Source organism: Salvelinus fontinalis, chromosome 1 (genome assembly GCF_029448725.1).
Source record: "Salvelinus fontinalis isolate EN_2023a chromosome 1, ASM2944872v1, whole genome shotgun sequence".
Taxonomy (NCBI): domain Eukaryota; kingdom Metazoa; phylum Chordata; class Actinopteri; order Salmoniformes; family Salmonidae; genus Salvelinus; species Salvelinus fontinalis.
The window spans coordinates 33715146-33731664 of NC_074665.1; the positions used below are offsets into that span (position 1 = coordinate 33715146).

General features: G+C 41.8%; 1 long non-coding RNA gene across 1 annotated transcript; it reads left to right on the forward strand.

The window, feature by feature from the left end:
- Positions 1 to 2140: 2140 nt before the first annotated feature.
- On the forward strand, positions 2141 to 12958 carry LOC129853457 (uncharacterized). The gene is made up of 3 exons (XR_008759131.1): positions 2141 to 2657; positions 6074 to 6198; positions 6319 to 12958. It is a non-coding gene; the product is annotated as an uncharacterized LOC129853457 (long non-coding RNA).
- The last annotated feature ends 3561 nt before the right edge of the window (positions 12959 to 16519 follow it).

Below are 16519 nucleotides of genomic sequence, written 5' to 3' on the forward strand. Positions count from 1 at the left end.
CCGCTGTGTGTGCCATTCTTTACAATTGGCTGACAGTGCAGCATCCAAAGAAACCATTCCTAGTATTGTTGAGAACTTAATCAGGGAAACCTACAACTGGTTTTCGATTTCCTCAAAACGGCGCGAGGCGTACAAAGCAGTGTATGCCACCATTAATTGTGGCCAGAAACCCCTGCAGATCACCAAAGTGTGTGCCACTTGTTGGCTATCGATTGAGCCTGCGGTAACTCATATATTGAGCCAGTGGGAAGAACTGAAACTCCACTTCGAGGTGACCAAGGCCAGTGAGCATGGCTACATGGCGGATGTGCTCCACGCCATGTACATAGACAAGACCAACTATGTCTACCTGACATTCTTGAAATCAATCCTGTCCGACGTACAAGTTGCAGTGAAGTCATTTGAGGGAGAGAAAACAGATCCTGTCAAGCTTTTGGACAATCTGGTACACCTCTTAACATCAATTTGCAGCAGAGTAGTCAACCCTATGGCAAAAATGTATGTCCTGAAGGATGCCATTGATGGACATCTCAGTCCATCACCATACCTTGGGTACCTTTTCGAGAGCACGGTGTACCAACTCAGTCTTGCGCCAGAGGACAAAAAGTTTATTCGGAGACTGTGCATCAACTACATTGTTGCTTTAAGCAAGGAGCTGCAAGCAAGGCTCCCAGACAACCTTGAAGCCTTGCGAAACATGGCCTTGTTCAGTGTTAATGAAACGCAAAAGCACAATAAAGGCACCAGTGAAATTATTAAAGTAGCTAAGCTACTGGGAAACCAGCCTCAAACAATTGGTTAAATTGTTTCCCAATGGAGAAACATCCATCTGTTTAGGTGGGACTCAACTGAAAATACAGTTGAGTTTTGGAGTGAAGTCAATAACTACACGGACTCTTCCGGGTCAAATCCATTTGATGAACTGTGCAAAGCTGCACTCTCCTTGTACACTCAAATGCGGAGGTTGAACGGCTGTTCAGCCAAATGAGTGTGGTTAAGTCAAAGTTAAGAAATAGAATGTCACTGCACACTCTCAACACCATACTCCTGGTGCGGTATGGACTGAAGCTGGCTGGTGATGCCTGTTACCAGCATAAACTACCAAGTGAAGTTCTGCAGCAGTTTGGTACCACAGCAGCATACAGCTTTAAGGCCACTCCATCCTCTACTGCTGGTTCCAGCTCCGTGACAATGCAGTTGGACAGTGACGATGAAGAGGATTTCCTTGCCAATCTATGATTCATCATATTTACAGTACGTATGCAAGGAGTGGACTTTCTGGAACTGGCGGAGACACATAGCTGATGGTGGCAGTGTGTACTGCAGTGTGTGCGAGAACAGTCCCAATATCTGGAGGAAACCATTGAGCAGCTAGCCAGCCAAGCAGCACAACAACCTGGAAAGAGCTGGAGAGAGATGCCTAGCGCATACATCATTATTTGAGTTAAGTTGCTTGTTCAATGAGATTGCATATATACCTTGTTATTAGCTTGTACCTATAATTGTTGATCAGTTAGGTAGCATGTTAACTACCAACACACTGCTTAAAACTATAATTATTCAGAATGTGTAGGTTTACTAGTTAAAAAGAAAATAAATCAAATGTAATTGTTTAATAATTCAATGTGTATAAAATAAAAAAATATCTGATGATACAAAATGTGTTGGGTTTATATTACTTTTACAAATACAAATATATGATAATAAAACAAATCTAAACTAACAAATATCAAATCATATTTTTCGCCGAGATGGCCAGTCAATTTGAGTAACGTTATTGTGTATTCTACGTAACGATGCAGTTTTACGTTATTACGCAATGACGTCATTACAACGTCATTTTGCAACTTTTAGCAACAAATCGATCTGCCTCTAGCAACTTCCCCTGAAAATTAGTTAGGAACACTGGGGGGATACCTAGTCAGTTGTTCAACTGAATGCATTCAATTGAAATGTGTATTCGGCATTTAACCCCTCTGAATCAGAGAAGGGGGGCGGCTATGTGGAATCGGCTCTTGTGGCATCATGTTCTCTAAGAGTTTTTTTACCATCCACAGTTGTTATGGCCGTAAAGTCATACCATATAAAATGAAATTACGACGCCTATGTTGAAACAAGAAGTTTTGGTACAATCTTATAAATGCTAACACGTAATTTTAGCCAAAATATTTTTTTTGAGAAATGGCAGTGGAAACGCCTGTATGCGGAAATATTGATATAATAACCATCATATCGAAGTAAATTTGGAGTCACGCAATATGGTGTGTGGTCCTCCCACTACGACCAGAATAGGACTCGGGAAACGATGCAGTTTATTAAACCACAGATTAAATAAATGATGACTAACTTCATAGGATGGTGAAAGTGTACGATGATGAGCTTGATGCTACTTTCAAATAAATATTGAGCGTCTTATTCTTGCGACATAATGATATATGCTTGACAAACAAATTATTCTCGCTCTTATGTAATCATCACGTAAACCAGCCTACCAGCACTGTATCTGTGAGCTGTTGGCTAGAGTGCAAGTGCCAAAACCAGAGTTGGAACATTTGCTATTTAATGCAACAGTTTGTGACAGAACTATCGGTAGGGGCAGATTTGAAAATGCGATGGAAACACATTGAACCTGAGATTATTCTTCGCTACATGAAAATGTAAGTGAAAAAGTACATTTTGTGTGCACTATGTTATTTGTCAGCATAACGTCTGTTTGGTGTAAACATCACTGGTGGGAAAATTTGCACATTTTCTTTATGCGGATTTTAGAATATTTGTATGAAAATCTGTCACCAATTGGATGGGAACCTAGCTGCTACTCCCAAAATCAAAACGTTTTTGAGTGTTTGGTTGTAGATTTGGCCTTATACCAAGATATGCATTTGTTTGTAGCAGAGATTTACCTTCCCCTGTTGCGCTGATGGATTCTGTTGATACCATTTCTGAATACTTAAAACCTTGTCTGTCATCTGAATTTGTTATTTTAAAGAGATTTTAACCTGGATTGGTTTATCCTGGCCTCTGATCATTGAATAATATTTGTCTTGATTTTAACCTGACTCAACTAATCTCCGAACCTACACAGATTAATGTAAGAAACCCAGGAAACTCCTCGCTGATTGACCAAATTTGGACAAATTAGTTACCGTAGTGTGTTTTTGTTAATGACATCAGTAATCACTGTCCTGCTGCATGTATTAGAGATACAAAACAGAAAAACATTGATCCTCATATAATTATGAAGATACATTATTTTGTTTATTCTCCCCAGGCGATTCTTCATAATATGAATTGCTTAGAGGAAAACTCAATCAGCTGCATGCCAGACCCTGAATTGGCTCTAGAACATTGCTCATCTATTTTTATGTCTCTGGCAGACTAACATGCCCCCTTTAAATGCCTTAGAGTTAAAAATAGAACAAATCCTTTGTTCTCTATAAAACTTTCAGATCTCATTATGATGAGAAATCAGGCCTGGGCCAAGGCTAGAACAACTGACTCTGTAGCTGATTGGCAGCATTTCAGGCTAATGAGTAATAAATGTACTTCCTGAATTAAGTAGCTAAATCAAGCTACTTTCTAAGTTCTTTCACATCTGCTGGTGAACAGTCAAAATTTTGGAAAACAGTTAATCCACTGAAGTGTGGAATTTTGTTTTTTATTTTTTCAACTTTATTTAACCAGGTAGGCCAGTTGAGAACATGTTCTCATTTACAACTGCGACCTGGCCAAGATAAAGCAAAGCAATGCGACAAAAACAACAACAGTTACAGAGTTACACATAAACAAATGTACAGTCAATAACACAATAGAAAAAAATCTATGTACAGTGTGTGCAAATGTAGAAGATTAGGGAGGTAAGGCAATAAATAGGCCAATGAGGCGAAATAATTACAATTTAGCATTAACAGTGGATTGCTAGATGTGCAGATGATGATGTTCAAGTAGAGATACTGGGGTGCAAATGTATCTCCTTTCCTGCATAATCAAGTTGTGTCAGACTCCAGCATTATCACTGAAATGTTTTTGACAAGTGACGCTTTTAAATCAGCCTTTTACCTCAGCAGGCTTTTTATTTGAAAGAAATTGTGGTTTAATTGATCCTGGTCAGTCAGTCGACTGCTCTTCCCCCTCCCAGCCTCCAGTTGACTCGATGGAAGATCAGTTTTATGTTCTTTATTTCAATTTAATAAACTTTGCTACTTGTGATGTCCTAGATGCCTTGCTTAAGATTGATGTAAAAAAAATCCACCGGGACTAATTTGCTTCATCCTTGCTTCATCTTTCTGCTCCTCTGGTTGCGGAGTCACTAACCACATGTTTTTTTATCATGATAGCTGTGGAAGTTTCGTTACAATTTTACAAATGCCTACAAATAATTTGTTTGTTTGACATGGTGGGATCTTTTTGTGTCTGTAAAATGTATTATGCGAGTAATGGCGGTGAAAATATAATAATCATATCGAAGGTAATTTGGAGTCCCCCTATGACGTGGTGTGTCGTCCTCCCACTACGACTCGGGAAACCAAGAAGTTTAATAGGCTACAGATGAAATAAATTGTGATGAACTTCACAGGGCGGTGAAAATGCATGTTGTCGGTGATGAGCTTGATGCTCCTTTCCAATAGATACAAATACAAATATTCTTGCTCTTATCTATAATAATCTCATGTAGATTAGTTTACCCACACAGCCTACCTGCAGTTTATCTGCGAGCTGTTGTTGGCTAGAGTGCATGTGTCAACACCAGAGTAGACACATTTGCTATTTAATGTGACAAAACTATCGGTAGAGTGTCACGGCCGTTGAAAGAAGTGGACCAAGGTGCAGCGTGGTGAGCATACATTTCTCTCTTTATTTAAAATGTCGCCAACAAAACAACAAATGAAAAACAACCGTGAAGCTTACAGGGCAAAGTGCCACTAACAAAGATAACTACCCACACTGAAAGGAGGGAAAAAGGGATACCTAAGTATGGTTCCCAATCAGAGACAACAATAGACAGCTGTCCCTGATTGAGAACCATACCCATCCAAAACATAGAAACACAAAAGCATAGAAGTAAAGGACCTAGAATGCCCACCCAAATCACACCCTGACCAAAGCAAAAAGAGACATAAAAAAGGCTCTCTAAGGTCAGGGCGTGACAGAGTTGATGGAAAAACAGAATTTTAGATTTTTATTCAGTACATGAAAACTTATGCTAAAAATTACTTTTGTGTGCATCTCCCCTACGATTGACCATGCCAGCCTCTTTCGTGGCTTCAATCAGCTGTCATTGTGTTGCAGAAAGTCTTTGTTGAACTGAAATTGGTACTTAATTCAGGTAAAACCAAGTATATGTTTTCTCCAAATCACGTAAAAATGTATCTGATTCATGCATAGCCTATGCAGTGCTTTCAAAAAGTATTCACACCCCTTAACTTTTTCCACATTTTGTTGTGTTAGACTGAATTTAAAATGTATTCAATTTAGATGTTGTCTCACTGGCCTACACACAATACCTCATGATGTCAAAGTAAAATTGTTATTAGAAATGTTTACAAATTAATAAAAAATGAAAAGATTAAATGTCTTGAGTCGATAAGGATTCAACCCCTTTGTTATGGCAAGCCTAAAAGAATTCAGGAGTAAAAATGTGTGTCCTTCCTAACTCAGTTGCCGGAGAGGAAGGAAACCGTTCAGGGATTTCACCATGAGGTCAATGGTGACTTTAAAACAGTTACAGAGTTTAATGGCTGTGATAGGAGAAAGCTGAGGATGGATCAACAACATTGTAGTTACTCCACAATACTAACCTAAATTAGGTTAGTACTAAATGTATTCAGTTGGATTTACACAGTGCCTACAATCTGGTGAGCATTAGAGAGGGGGATGAATGGAAGACCACCTTCAGCACCAGCACCGGGCACTATGAATACAGGGTAATGCCCTACATCCTGACAAATGCACCCTCTGTGTTTCAATCATTCACTAATGAGGTGTTTAGATACATGTTAGGTCGCTGTGCAGGGGTGTACATAGACAACATCTTAGTGTCACTCCACTACATGCAACATGTCTCTCGTGCCAGGTCCGTTTTGGAGCGGCTGATAGGGCATCACCTGTACGCCAAGGCGGAGAAGTTCCTTTTCTCTCAGCAGGCGGTCTCCTTCCTGGGCTATTGAATATGCACTGCGGGGCTAGAGATGGAAGAGGGTATGTACCTTCGTAGTTACTGTCAGGACCGGCCGTGGTGAGTGGGCTGCATGTCTGCATTGGGCAGAATACGCAGAAAACTCCCCCCGTCACTCCTCCACTAACCTCACACCCTTTCAGTGTGTTCTAGGCTATCAGCCGGCCCTGACACCGGAGTCAGATCGAGGCTCCTGCAGTGGATGATTGGTTCCGGCAGAAGACGCAGGCCGATCGTCACCGCAGTCTGGCCCCGGTCTTTCACCCCGATGACAAGCTCTGGCTTTCTACGAAGGACCTGCCCCTCCGCCTGTCCTGCCAGAAGCTGAGCCTGTGATTTATGGGGCCGTTCAAAGTCCTGAGGAGAGTCAATGAGGTGACGTACAGATTACAGATTACAATTATCGTATCTCAGCCTCATTTCATGTATCTCTCCACAGGCCGGTGGCAGCTGGTCCCTTGGCTAGTGTTGGACCCCACAACGCACCTCCCCCTCTCTTGGACTTCAAGGGGGCCCTGGCATACTCCGTCCGCAGCCTGCGTCGTGGGGGCTTCTCCAGTACCCGGTCGGCTGGGAGGGCTACGGTCCGAAGAGCGGTGATGGGTTCCGGCACAGGATGTCCTGGATCGTTCTCTCCTTCGGGACTTCCACAGATGTCGTCCCGACCTATCTGCACTGTGTCTCCGGGGTCATCCCCAAAATCAGCGGCGCCCCACAGGGGTAGGAACTGTCACACCAGCCTTCACTATGACTCCCTGTCCTGTCCAGCTAAGGCGTTCGGCGTCGCCGGCCTTCTAGCTGCTGCTGAACCTACTCCCCGGACTTATCATCATCATCATTACACACACCTGGTTCCAATCCCCACTCTATATATACTCCCTCTGCCATTTGTCATTGTAAATGTTACTTGTTTTCCTGAGAGGAATCTCTCCTACTTTTTCCTGAGTACTTTATATTCTGCACTTTGGGTTCGTGTTGTGCCTTTTTGTTTATGAAGATATAGTTTGAGTACAACAGCGTTTGGGTTTCATCCCGCTTTGATCTATGGTGCTTAAATAAATTCAGTAGTTCTAAACCTGCAACTGCCTCCTGCCTACTCCTCTCTACACCAGTGACAACGGTTAATGTCCTGGGAGACAAATTTACCTTTCAGCAGGACAATACCCGAAAACACAATGACAAATATACACTGGAGTTGTTTACCAAGACAACATGGAATGTTCCTGATTGGCCTAGTTATAGTTTTGACTTAAATCGGCTTAAATCTATGGCAAGACTTAAATGACTGTCTAGCAATGATCAACAACCAACTTGACAGAGCTTGATTTTTTGTTTTTTAAGAATTTATTTTATTTCAGCTTTATTTTACCAGGTAGGCTAGTTGAGAACAAGTTCTCGTTTACAACTACGACCTGGCCAAGATAAAGCAAAGCAGTGCGACACAAACACAGAGTTACACATGGAATAAACAAGTGTGCAGTCAATAACAAAATAGAAAAAAAGAAAGTCTATATACAGTGTGTGCAAATGGAATGAGGAGGTAAGGCAAATAGGCCATAGTAGCGAAGTAATTACAATTTAGCAAATTAACACTGGAGAGATAGATGTGCAGATGATGATATGCAAGTAGAAGTACTGGTGTGCAGAAAAGTAAATAAAAACAATATGGGATGAGGTAGGTAGATTGGATGGGCTATGTACAGCTGCAGCGATCAGTTAGCTGATGTTTAAAGTTAGTGAGGGAAATCTAAATCTCCAGCGTTTTTTTTTTTTTTTGCAATTCGTTCCAGTCATTGGCAGCAGAGAACTGGAAGGAAAGGCGGCCAAAGTAGTTGTTGGCTTTGTACAAATATTGAATACAAATATTGTACAAATCAGATATGCAAATCTCTTAGACTTACCCAGAAAGAGCTGTAATCACTGCCAAAGGTGATCCTAGCATGTATTGACATATATTATTTTATGTCACAGCCTTACTCTAAAATATATATTTTTTAAACAATCAATCTACACACAATACCCAATAATGAAGTAAAAACATTTTTTTTTGCAAATGTATTAAAAATAAACTGAAATATCACAGTTACATAAGTATTTAGACCCTTTAAACTCAGTACTTTGTTGAAGCACCTTTGGCAGCGATTACAGCCTTGAGTCTTCTTGGGTATGACACGTCAAGCTTGACACCTGGCTGGGCCACTCAAGAACATTCAGAGACTAGTCCCGAAGCCACTTCTGCGTTGTCTTGCCTATGTGCTTAGGGTCCTGTTGGAAGGTGAACCTTCACCCCAGTCTGAGGTCCTGAGTGCTCTGGAGCAGGTTTTCCTCAAGGATCTCTCTGTACTTTGTTCCGTTCATCTTTTCCTCGATCCTGACTAGTCACCCACTCCCTGCCACTGAAAAACATCCCCACAGCATAATGCTGCCACCACCATGCTTCACAGTAGAGATGGTGACAGATTTCCTCCAGACGTGACGCTGGGCATTTAGGCCAAAGAGTTCAATCTTGGTTTCATCAGACCAGAGAATCTTGTTTCTCATGGTCTGAGTCCTGTAGGTGCCTTTTGGCAAACTGCAAGCGAGCTGTCATGTGCCTTTTACTGAGGAGTGGCTTCCGTCTGACCACTCTAACATAAAGGCCTGATTGATGGAGTGCTGCAGACATTGTTGTCCTTCTGGAAGGTTCTCCCATCTCCACAGAAGAACTCTGGAACTCTATCAGAGGGGCCATCGGGTTCTTTGACACATCCCTGACCAAGGCCCTTCTCCCCCGATTGCTCAGTTTGGCCGGGCGGCCAGCTCTAGGAAGAGTTTTGGTGGTTCTAACCTTATTCCATTTAAGAATGATGGAGACCACTGTGTTCTTGGGGACCTTCAATGCTGCAAACATTTTTTGGTACTTTTCCCCAGACCTGTGCCTCGACACAATCCTGTCTCAGAGCTCTGCAGACAATTTCTTCGACCTCATGGCTTGGTTTTTTCTCTGACATGCACTGTCAGCTGTGGGACCTAATATAGACAGGTGTGTGCCTTTCCAAATCATGTCCAATCAATTTAATTTTCCACAGGTGGACTCCAATCAAGTTGAAGAAACATCTCAAGGATGATCAATGGAAACATGATGCACCTGAGCTCAATTTCGAGTCTCATAGCAAAGGGGCTGAATAAATCAAATCAAATTTTATTAGTCCCATGCGCTGAATACGACAACAGGTGTAGTAGACCTTACAGTGAAATGCTTACTTATGAGCCCCGAACCGACAATGCAGTTAAAACATTTTTAAAGTAAAATATGAAATAAGAGTAACAAGTAATTAAAGAGCAGCAGTAAAATAACAATAGCGAGACTATATACATGGGGGTACCGGTACAGAGTCAATGTGCGGAGGCACCGGTTAGTCAAGGTAATTGAGGTAATATGTACATATAGGTAGGGTTATTAAAGTGGGGGTGGGAGGTGGGGGGGCAATGCAAATAGTCTTGGTTGGCATTTGATTAGATGTTCAGGAGTCTTATGGCTTGGGGGTAGAAGCTGTTAAGAAGCCTCTTGGACCTAGACTTGGCGCTCCGGTACCACTTGCTGCGCCGTAGCGGAGAGAACAGTCTACGACTAGGGTGGCTGGAGTCTTTGACAATTTTTAGGGCCTTCCTCTGACACCGCCTGATATAGAGGTCCTGGATGTCAGGAGGCTTGGCCCCACTGGGCTGTACGCACTACCCTCTGTAGTGCCATGCGGTCGGAGGCCGAACAGTTGCCATACCAGGCAGTGATGCAACCAGTCAGGATGCTCTCGATGTTGCAGCTGTAGAACCTTTTGAGAATCTGAGGACCCATGTCAAATCTTTTCAGTCTCCTGAGGGGGAATAGGTTTTGTCGTGCCCTCTTCACGACTGTCTTGGTATGCTTGGACCATGTTAGTTTGTTGATGATGTGGACACCAAGGAATACTTATGTAAATAAGTTATTTCTGTTTTTAATTTTTAATACATTTGCAGAAGTTTCTAAAAACCTGTTTTTGCTTTGTTTTTAATAGGGTATTTGTGTGTAGATTGATGAGAAAAAAATATTTAATCAATTTTAGAACAAGGCTGTACTGTAAGAAAATGTGGAATAAGTCAAGGGGTCTGAATACTTTCCAAATGCACTCTATTTCTAAATTTAATGTTCAATAAATGTGCAAAAATGTCTAAAAACATGTTATAACTTTGTCATTATGGGGTATTTTGTGTAGATGGGTGAGAAAAAATATAATTTTGATCCATTTTGAATTCAGGCTGTGACACAACAAAATGTGGAATTCCTGTCGAAATAAAGGTTACATTATATTTTTATTTTTATTTTTGTGGTATTTATATAACATTTTCAGTAAAATAACTTTTAGGGGAGAATACACACCAATACAGCACTATGTGTACATTCAGAGGGTAGCTGGTTTCTGTATTACAGTTCTACCAAGTATTCATACCACTGACACTTTCTTCAGCTGTTTTGATTGTGACTAAGCATATATCTAAGGTAATGTTGATTTTGTACATTGTCATACCTCCACCCTCTGATGATATGTCATTTGTAATTATGTCTCCAGAGAAACCTCGATTTAAAAAAAAATTGCCCTAGAATAACTACTTTTCGGGGGAATACACATCAATACAGAGTGTATCTGAGTTCTGTTTTTCAGATCTATCAAGTATTTATACCATTGGCAGATTTTTTATATGCACAAAAATAAGGCAATTTTAGGCAAGTACACGGGGAGCCAAAGGAAACACTAACATAAAGTGTCTTAATAGGGAATTGATCCACTAGAACAGCTTTAATGCACCATGGCATAGATTCTACAAGTGTCTGGAATTCTATTGGAGGGATATGACACCATTCTTCCATGAGAAATTCCCTAATTTGTTCTGTTGATGGTGGTGGAAAACACTATCTCAGGTGCTGCTCCAGAATCTCCCATAAGTGTTCATTTGGGTTGAGATCTGGTGACAGACAGACAGACACACACACACACACCCTTTAAACCCCCTATGCTCCTTTGAGACCCCTCGTTCAAAGTCACTGAGATCTCATCTTCTAGCCATGGTAGCCAAAATAATGAGAAACTGGGCTATTTTATACATGATCCTAAGCATGATGGAATGTTAATTGCAGTGGAAGCAGGGCTGTCTTACCGAACGGGCACGCATGGCACATGCCCTGGTGCCCCGTAGAGGTATGCACTAGTCCAGCACTGTGTGGAAGCACCTGCTTTCAATATACTTTGTATCCCTCATAAGTGTTTCCTTTATTTTGGTGGTTACCTGTATATCTTTGCGGATGATCTGTCTATCTAGTCAAAATCACCGATACAGGTCCCCCTCCACCCTTTGGTGGTATGGATAACTTGTAATTATGTTTCCAGAGAAACTTAGATTTAAATAAAGGTCCTATTTATCACATTTCAATAGGCGGACGTACGTGTTTTTGGCTGGGGTACATTTTTTAAAAGTCCATGTTGATACAGAAACATTAAACAATGATTTAGATTTGTTAAGAACAAGTTGATTGACAAGGTTATGAAACGTTTGAAGAATTTTGACCCCATTTAGTAGCTTAAGGGTTAAAGCCACACAATGTTCTGCGCACATCATCAAAGAGTGGGTCAATTTGACATGCAACCGTCAGGTGATCTCCATATATGTAATGCTCAAGGAGTGACATTCCATGAGAGCGTTCTACATGATTTGAAACATTGCTTCGTTTGTTTACAAAATCTATTACAACAAATCAATGGTAACAGGTCCCTCATTTGTTTTATATACTGTATATAGTAAGATTCCCCTGCATCCCACTGCTGGTTTTCCTCTGAAGCTAAGCAGGGTAGGTCCCTGAATGGGAGACCAGCTGCTGCTGGAATTGGTGTTGGAGGGCCAACAGGGGACACTCTTCCCTTCTGATCTAAGGTGATCCCAATGACCAGGGCAGTGAAGGGGAAATTGCCCTGTGTAGGGTGCTGTCTTTCAGATGGGATGTTAAACAGGTGTCCAGACTTCCTGTGGTCATTAAAAATGATATGGCACTCATTGTAAGAGTGTTAAACACGGTGTCATAGCTAAATTCCAAACCTGGCCCCATTCCATCATGGCCACCTATTCACTCCCCTCATTCCTAATTGGCATGTATCACTCCCCACCTTAATAGCTGATGTGTGGTGAGTGTTCTGGCACAAAAATGGTTGCCGTGCATCACCCAAGTGGGTGCTACACATTGGTGGTGTATGAGATGAGTTTACCCCTCATTTATTTATAAAGCCCTTTTTACATCTGCGGGTGTCACAAAGTGTTATACAGAAACCCAAACAGCAAGCAATGCAGCTTTGAGTACCTCAGTTGGTAGAAATGTGCTATATAAATCAAATGTATTATTAAAAACATTTGAACAATTTGCATAAAATAACTCATCAACAGTAACTCCTTAACCATTCAAGCTAGAGACACCAACCCAACTTTCTCATGTTATCCTATCTTCAAATTGTCACGTTCTGACCATAGTTCTTTTTGTATTTTCTATGTTTTAGTGTGGTCAGGGCGTGAGTTGGGTGGGTATGATCTATGTTTTCTGTTTCTATGTGGGGTTTCTCGTTTGGCCTGATATGGTTCTCAATCAGAGGCAGGTGTTAGTCATTGTCTCTGATTGGAACCATATTTAGGTAGCCTGTGTTCTATTGTGTTTTGTGGGTGGTTGTCTTTGTGTGTCTGCACCAGATAGAACTGTTTTGGTTTTCACGGTTGTTGTTTTTGTATTTGTAGTGTTAAGTTTTGGATTTATTAAAATAAGATGAACACTAACCACGCTGCGCTTTGGTCCTCTCCTTCTTCCACCGAAGAAAACCGTTACACAAATTCTTAAAATATTTGATTAACTAATAACTATGTACATTTGCATCATACAACCCACCAACATCAGCTTTTGAACCATTCAAGCTAGAGACATCACACCAACTGTCTCATGTTCAGGCTATCGTAACTTTCAATTCTTAAAACTTTTATCAATTATAACTATATAAATGTGCAGACTTAGCATAAAATAACTCACCAAAAGTAACTCTTGAACCGTTTAAGCTAGAGGCACAAAAACAACTTCATCATGTTCAGGCTATCCTATCCAATCAATATTTTTTTTTTTACATCTACTTACTTTTTCAACTATAACCAATCACTACCATTACTACTGCAGTCACTACCACTACTGTAACGTATTTCAGAACCATAAATACAAGCACACTACATTTTCTTCAGGAAATGTTACTTTCTCATTTTTTATTCATCTTTAAAACATGTTTAAATATTTCATCCTCTTTGACATGAGTATTTTGTGTATATTATTGACAAGAAAATGAAATCCATTTTAATACCACTTTGTAACACAATAAAATGTGAAGAAATCCAAGGGATCTGAAACCTTTTGCCAAATTCGAAAAAAGCTAATAAGAAAATGTGTAAAATACAGGCCTAACGTAGTGGCGATTTTAGCATGTAAATCTTGGTGGGGCAAAAAAACAAGCAAGTGGGATGCATGCCAGCAAAGCCACTACACAACACAACACATGAATTGCACTACAATGGTGACAAACAGTGGCCACAAACAGCCCACATAAAGCTGTCCCAACATCTTACCAATGATACACCTGGCTATCAGCGGAGCCTTGTCTGGCAGTGAAACAGTTCATTCATCCTCATTTACTGCCTTAAAAAAAACATAGCTGATATAGCTGACTTGCTTTAAAAAAAAAAGTGTTTTTTAATGACAATTGAGATGTGGAAACTATGGCATAAGGGGACGACAAGCGAATGAGAGGCAATCCGTAATTTTGATTAAGACATTAATGAGCCAGCTAGGACGGACGTAACATGAGTAAATATAACTATTTGTTTAGCACCTTTGAAATGTACAGGGACAGAATTCAGAACATGGGCCGTTCTTACAGTGTTCTCCCTGTACACCAAGTCAGCCAATGAAAGCTCTTACAAGATGTCGATGATTACATTTCTCTAAAACAGGTTATAGGGTTAGGGTTAGGGTTAGGGTTAGGTCAATACTGGGGCCCCTCCTGTTCAGCCTGTACATTAATGATCTGCCTTCTGTCTGTACTGGATCTGAAGTTCAAATGTATGCAGATGGTACAGTGATATGTGATCATGCAAAGAGCAAACAACAAGCTGCACAAGAACTCACTACTGTCATGGTACAGGTTACAAAGTGGCTCAGTGACTCTTGTTTGCATCTCAATGTGAAAAAAACTGTCTGCATGTTCTTCACAAAGAGGGCAACAGATGCTACTGAGCCAGATGTCTATGTGTCAGGGGAGAAGCTCCAGGTGGTATCTGATTTTAAGTACGTTGCATCATACTTGATTCCAACCTCTCTTTTAAAAAGCTGGTGAAAAAAGTAATTCAAATAACCAAATTCAACCCAGCTAATTTACGATTTATACGAAATTGTTTGACTACAGAGGTAGCAAAACTGTACTTCAAATCTATGATACTCCCCCACTTAACATACTGCTTGACTAGTTGGGCCCAAGCTTGCTGTATAACATTAAAACCCATTCAGTCTGTCTACAAACAGGCTCTCAAAGTGCTTGATAGGAAGCCCAATAGCCATCATCACTGTTACATCCTCAGAAAGCATGAGCTCCTGAGTTGGAAAAATCTTGTGCAATACACCGACACATGTCTTGTATCCTGACCAACTTGCCCTCCAAATACACCTCTGCTGTCTTCAATCAAGATCTCAGCGATCACTGCCTCATTGCCTCTATCCGCCACGGGTCCACGGTCAAACGACCACCCCTCATCACTGTCAAACGCTCCCTAAAACACTTCTGCGAGCAGGCCTTTCTAATCGACCTGGCCCGGGTACCCTGGAAGGATATTGACCTCATCCCGTCAGTTTAGGATGCCTGGTCATTCTTTAAAAGTTACTTCCTCACCATATTAGACAAGCATGCTCCGTTCAAAAAATGCAGAACCAAGAACAGATATAGCCCTTGGTTCACTCCAGACCTGACTGCCCTCGACCAGCACAAAAACATCCTGTGGCGAACTGCAATAGCATCGAAGAGCCCCCGCGATATGCAACTGTTCAGGGAAGTCAGGAACCAATACACGCAGTCAGTCAGGAAAGCAAAGGCCAGCTTTTTCAAGCAGAAATTTGCATCCTGTAGCTCTAACTCCAAAAAGTTCTGGGATACTGTAAAGTCCATGGAAAACAAGAGCACCTCCTCCCAGCTGCCCACTGCACTGAGGCTAGATAACACGGTCACCACTGATAAGTCCGTGATAATCGAAAACTTCAACAAACATTTCTCAATGGCTGGCCATGCCTTCCACCTGGCGACTCCAACCTTGGCCAACAGCCCCGCCCCCCCCCGCTGCTACTCGCCCAAGCCTCCCCAGCTTCTCCTTTACCCATATCCAGATAGCAGATGTTCTGAAAGAGCTGGAAAACCTGGACCCATACAAATCAGCTGGGCTTGACAATCTGGACCCCCTATTTCTGAAACTGTCCGCCGCCATTGTCGCACCCCCTATTACCAGCCTGTTCAACCTCTCCTTCGTATCATCTGAGATCCCCAAGGATTGGAAAGCTGCCGCTGTCATCCCCCTCTTCAAAGGGGGAGACACCCTGGACCCAAACTGTTACAGACCTATATCCATCCTGCCCTGCCTAGCTAAAGTCTTCGAAAGCCAAGTCAACAAACAGATCACTGACCATCTCGAATCCCACCGTACCTTCTCCGCTGTGCAATCCGGTTTCCGAGCCGGTCACGGGTGCACCTCAGCCACGCTCAAGGTACTAAACGATATCATAACCGCCATCGATAAAAGACATTACTGTGCAGCCGTCTTCATCGACCTGGCCAAGGCTTCGACTCTGTCAATCACCATATTCTTATCGGCAGACTCAATAGCCTCGGTTTTTCTAATGACTGCCTTGCCTGGTTCACCAACTACTTTGCAGACAGAGTTCAGTGTGTCAAATCGGAGGGCATGTTGTCCGGTCCTCTGGCAGTCTCTATGGGGGTACCACAGGGTTCAATTCTCGGGCCGACTCTTTTCTCTGTATACATCAATGATGTTGCTCTTGCTGCGGGCGATTCCCTGATCCACCTCTACGCAGACGACACCATTCTGTATACTTCCGGCCCTTCCCTGGACACTGTGCTATCTAACCTCCAAACGAGCTTCAATGCCATACAACACTCCTTCCGTGGCCTCCAACTGCTCTTAAACGCTAGTAAAACCAAATGCCTGCTTTTCAACCGTTCGCTGCCTGCACCCGCACGCCCGACTAGCATCACC